The 6019-nt window shown below is 41.4% G+C and overlaps 1 pseudogene; it reads left to right on the forward strand.

Annotated features, from left to right (window-relative positions):
- The first annotated feature begins 3250 nt into the window (after positions 1–3250).
- Positions 3251–3716, forward strand: LOC114514423 (annotated as a pseudogene).
- The last annotated feature ends 2303 nt before the right edge of the window (positions 3717–6019 follow it).

The following is a 6019-nucleotide window of genomic DNA, read 5'->3' on the forward strand; positions in this document are numbered from 1 at the left end:
GATTCCCGTGACACAGGGTTTTTCTGAAGTCAATAGGGTTTCTTCAGATTCTGTAGGACGGACTTATCTTGCATTCTTCTGCATTATCTGAGGTCGTCAGTGAGGCTATAGTTGGTAGAGATTGGAGTGGAAGCGGGGAGAAAAGGAGACTCCTGGTGCAAAGAACAAAAGAAATTTCTCAAAGCTAGAGTCATACAACTGTCAACACAGTATTTCTAGTCCATGGATTTAACACGGCGATAAATTAGGTTCTGTGGGGTACATGAACCTCCCAAACTCTGTGGACAGGGCTCAAGGTTCTTGGGGCCACTCCACAGCGAGAATATCTAGAAGGCTGCACGCATGGCTATGAGCACACTCCCAATCCTTTGACTATTTCTCCATCTTATAGCATATAAAACTATCAAGGGCCCAGTACTCTTAGTGTCTTACATTTGAGTCTGTGTTGTTATGTTGGGGACTAATTCTACAATTACTCCATCCCTGACAGAAATCCAAGTTCATTTTTTCCCCAAAGACCTCACAAAATAAAATTATCACCAGGGCCAGGAATTTTGCCCCAAGATAATCACAGGGACATAGAGATGAGGGCAGAGTGAGAGTTCAAAGAGGCACAAATGTGAGAACCCATCCAAGAAACCGGGGAGCAAAACCAATTACAGCTAATACAGTTTATGTACAGGGAGGGTGAGGATTTCCCAAGTCCCAAACTGTGGCAGACCACTTTCCAGTGACATTAGCAACATCTCTCACTGCACATGTTTTCCTGGAACGTTGCCATTCTCCCACCAAGAGGTGAAGTCTGTGTTCTAACCCCTGGAACCTAGGCAGGTCTTTGTGACCACCCTGACCAACAGCGGACATGAGAAATGACACCGTGTGGCTCCTGAGGCTGTCAGGCAAGTGTCACACACCCGGTTCTGCTCTCTCAGGATGCTCGCTCTTGGAACCCAGACACCACGTCCTGAGGAAGCCTAAGCAGGTCCTTGCATTTTCCTGGAGATGATCCAAGTTGCTTGCCCACATCCTCCATTAATTTTATATATTAAATTTCCCATTCTGTCCTAATGAGCTATTGGTCTTTTAGCTTTAATCATCTCTGCTTTATAAAAATGTTTTAAAACCTGTTAAGGCAAGGTGCCACGGAAGCGTCTTCATCAAATTATATTAAGTAGCTTTAATACTAATATCCAAAGCAACCATTAAAAATAATTTATATATACATAGATACATATATGTATGTGTGTACATACACACGTGCACACACACATATAGTTAGTTTCCTAAGACCACTGTTAACAAAGTTTTATCTTTTTGGAGAGTCAATCCATATATATGTACACACACACACACACACATATATTCTTTCTAGGAACTTTGTTACATGATACCGTAAGTGCTGAGAATCTCAACTTACTCTTTTTCAAGTGGCAAAGCAATTCTCCCTAAATAATATATTCATTAAATTATCCATCACCCTATCATTAGGCTTATCTCTTTTGACCACATATTGTTTTCTTGTATTCTATAGTTCAGATCTGAATCTTCCATTATAATCTATTTTTCTGTCGACCTTTCCAAATTGCTTTATTTATTAAAGTCTCATAATGTTCTATTAACTTTCAGAATAAATATGCCTCATATTCTTATTTTTCAACATCGCCTAGTTACTCTTACCTGTTTATTGTTCCAGGAAATTCCAGACATTTTTCTGAAGTTCCACCTTAAGAAAGATTATATTTCAATTGCATTAAAGTAATAATCTAAGGAAGGTACAAATCCTCATTTAATCTGAAAACACGACCCAGGCAGGTAGGGCTGGGGAGATGGGCCTGAGCTTTTCCCTTTAGACTCCGGAAACCCCAACTCCTGTTCCGGGCTCCAGACCCTTGTTGGATTATCAGGTGGCCCTCACGGCTCCTTGGGCAGGTCACCCAGGCTCTGGGGAGCCCAGAGGTGCATCCTTCATCCTTGGCCTTTGCGGAAGGGTTCCCACCAACAGTGTAGCAAGTTCTCTTTCTTCACAACCTTTTGCTATTTTTTAAATAATGGCCATCCTAGTAGGCCTGAGGCGATAGCTCATTGTGAGTTTTGATTTACATTTCCCTGCCAACTAGTGATATTGAGCACATTTTCTTATACCTGTTAACCAACCATTCGTATGTTTTCTTTGGAAAAATGTTTATTCAGGTCCTTTGCTCATTTTTTATTTGTTTTTTTGTTTGTTTGTTTGTTTTTGCTATTCAGTGGTAGCAGTTCCTTATATAAAAGGTGGGGAAAAAGTAGGTTTACAGTTGTGAGCATGTGAAACACAGAATTTATTCTTATATTATCATTTATTAATTATGATATTATTTTCTATACGAGCAACCATAAACCTACTTTTGCCCCACCCTGTATTTTAGATATTAACTCCTTATCTGATATATGGTTTGTAAATATTTCCTTTCATTCCAAAGGTTGCCTTCTTATTTTGTTGGTTGTTTCCTTTGCTTCAAAGAACTTTTTAGCTAATGTAATCCTACTTGCTAATTTTTGCTTTTGTTACCTATGTTAGTGTCATATCTGAAAATTTACTGCCAAGACCAATGTCAAGGAGCTTTTTTCCCCAGAGTTTTACAGTTTCAGGCCTTACGTTCAAGTCTCCAATCCATGTTCAGTTGATTCTGGTTTATGGTGTGTGGTAAAGATCTAATTTTATTTTTTTGCATGTGGATATTCAGTTTTTTCAACATCATTTTTTGAAGAGACTATCTTTCCCTCATTCTTCCAACTTGTGTTGAAGATTAGTTGATAGTCTATGGGTGGGCTTATTTCTGGGCTTGCTGTTTTGTTCCATTGGTCTATATGTTTGTTTTTATGCTGGTACCATTCTGTGTTGAATACTATAGCTTTATAATATAGTTTAAAATCATGAAGTGTGATGTCTTCAGCTTTGTTCTTGCTAAAAATTATTTTGCCTGTTCAAGGTCTTCTGTGGTTCTACATGAGTTCTAGAACTGTTTTTTGTATTTCTGTAAAATATCCATGAAATTATTTATCAGCTTGATGACACAGGATTACTGGGTGTGACTATAAAGTGTGTGTGGCTTCTTCCTTCCTGCCACTGCTGAAGAAAGAGGAGGAGGAGGGAAGAAGAGGGAGAAAAAAAGGAGGGAGGAAGGGAGGAAGGAAACAATGATGGAAGGAAGGAAGGAGGGAAGGAAGGAAGGAATAGATAGAGGGTGGGAAGGAGGAATGGGAGGAACCGAGTGGCCAACAGCCTGCAGAACAACATGCCCAAGTGTTGCTGTGACTGCTGTGATACACACCTCACTCATGCCTCTCCATCAGTGACAAAGACACAGTGCAGTGGTAGGAAACACAAAGAGAATGTGAAAGACTGCTATCAGAAATGCATGGGAAAGCAGGTTCAGAGCCTGATTGACAGAACAACCACAGCACTTCAGCAAGGAAAGATACCTCCTGCTTCATTCTCTCCTCCTTCTCCTGCAGGGGCAATGATTCTGCCTCCCCCCATCTTCTGGGTCCTTTTCACCCTAGTATGATGCCAGCACCCCATATGGGGGGTCCTCCTCCTCTTAGGATGATGCCAGCGGGATCTGCTCCTGGAATGAGGCCACCTATGGGAGGCCACGTGCCTGCCAATGATGCCTGGGCCTCCACTGTTGAGACCTTCTGCCTGTCCCATGATGGTGTCCACTTGGCCAACTTGACCAGACAGATAAGGAGAGAGGGGAGCCTCTTTCTATCAGTTTTATGTCACTTGTTCTACCAGGAGATCATGGTGCTGTGACTCTGGGTGTTTTCTTCCAGCACAGCAAGGAAGACCCTCTCCCTCTTCCTGTCAAAAAGAATAGTTTTGGAGGGGAGTAGTGGGACAAAAAAAAAATTCATTTGTATTGTGAAATGTGAAAATAAAATTGTAAATCTGTTAGCTGGAAGGAAGGAAGGAAGGGAGGAAGAGAGGAAGGGAGGAAGGAAGGGAAATTGGTAACTTACCAGCCCTCAAGCCATTTTTCCTTTCAGAGTTAGTTTCCTTATCCCCAAAAAATGCTGCCTGGACCTAGTGAGATGTTTATTTGCTTTTCAGGCTTTGCAGCAACCTGACTGCTTTGTTACGAAGAGACCAAGACCACCGACTCTCCTGCCTATAGACTAAGCTGAACAACTGATTTTTCTTTTCAGCTCTTTCTTCTGCCCTCTCCCCTTCCTTCTTCTTTGTTCTTTTGATTTAGATTTCTGTGGTACTTAATGAACAATACCCTCCCAGCAGCCATAAAGCAAGAAAAATTTGGTTAGGATTATAATCACAATTTCAATTATTTACAAGTTAGAAAATACTGCCATTGGGTTCTCCGAGTTATTTACTCTGGCGTTTTCTTCTGTTTCCAAGTGCTCAAATATGAGCTCTATTCATTACAAACTGATTGTTGTTAACAGGATTTTCCCCCCCTCCCCTCACACTGTCTAAAATTCAATTCACAGCCTGCTAAAGGCTTCATATGTTTCTTATGGATTATTTCCTGAGGTCACATTAATCTGGCTCCTTGTTACTTTACACTAATTTCACTTTGCCACAGTAAAATAACGAGATTCGATCTCTTGGGAATTAATCCATAGAGACCTCTTAATGGGGTGAAGACAGAGTGGATTGCATCTACTGTTGTTAAGCCTCCCAAACACAGTGAAGAAGAAGGACAAGGTCATCCTGCCCTTCCGTGCAGTGTAACCTGGGAGGGACCCGGGTCTAGGGAGAGAGCAGGGTACAGGGGGTGGAGGGGAAAAGGTAAGCAAAGCAGAGAAGATGGATAGTGAGAACAGTGGAGCCGGGTATGGTGCCAGGTTCACTGCTTCTTCTTGCCTTCATTGCACCAAAACAAACCATCGCCCATGCACTTTCAATGGAGAAGGGGGAAAGGGCAAAAGAAACAGCAAAGAAGGCAGATCAGAGAAGAAGGGTTTCTTTGCTTTTACTGAGCATACGTGGGCACCTGGGATGTAACTTTTCTCCTTCAGCCTGCTCACTCCCTGAGCCCACGTCTTCGACCCTTTCCTGCCGCTTTTGTTTTGCGTGGAAGCCTTAGTGATGACATAAAGTAAGACTCTGTTCGCCTTTTGTTTTGTGTGGCACAGCTAGGGTTATTATATTTCCTTTTCTAAAACGCAAAACCAACAATGTCTTGCAAAGTCTTGTGAAGAGTTAAAGTGGAAACATTTATGTAAGAGGAAAATAAGCTGTTCTGTCATGTTGTGAATAGGATAAGGATAACTTTCTTTTATAATTCTTATGGAGAATTGGTACAGAAAATAGGAAAAGTCATTACGGAGAATATTTATTAACAGGATATGGCAAGAATCCACATAAAGCCACTAGTACAATGGTCTAATATATAAACGCATATATAAAGGGCAGCTGTTATTATTTACATTATTATTATATTCTCCAAGCAGACTGTTGTCATTTAGCAATAATTGGCTGCTGGGAACACATTTAATAATAACATATTTTCATAAAGCACTTTCATCTGTATTATCTTACTGAACTTTTATATTAATCGGATAAGATGAGCAGGTAGTTTTGCAGATAAGGAAACAGAGGCTATGGAGGTGAAGTAACTGATGGTCATTAGTAGCCCTTGGTCTAGAACTACCACACCTGTCAGTTCTCTTCTGTCTTCTCTCTTTGTAATTTCCTTCCTGACCAAATGTAAGGGCCTCCCACCTGGGGAAGGGCTTGCATTTTTCCTGCTATGTCAGAGGCTGATGGGGCAGTGGAGTATATCAGGAACAGTGGATTACTTTGCAGTCCATCTATTCAGGGCTGAAGTGTGAGCAAATTCCCTCAGCCAGCGCATGAATGTCACATGCTCCAGTTTCCTTTATCAGTGATAGAGCTAACACAATCTATTAATCTCCATCTATCTTACTCCTGGACCCAACTCTCCAACTGGAAGAGCAAGATAGGTGTATTACATATTGACACCTTGCTCTCCCCATTCCTATCTGCCCCCCCCCC

The sequence above is a fragment of the Phyllostomus discolor genome, chromosome 7 (genome assembly GCF_004126475.2).
Source record: "Phyllostomus discolor isolate MPI-MPIP mPhyDis1 chromosome 7, mPhyDis1.pri.v3, whole genome shotgun sequence".
NCBI classification, from domain to species: Eukaryota; Metazoa; Chordata; class Mammalia; order Chiroptera; family Phyllostomidae; genus Phyllostomus; species Phyllostomus discolor.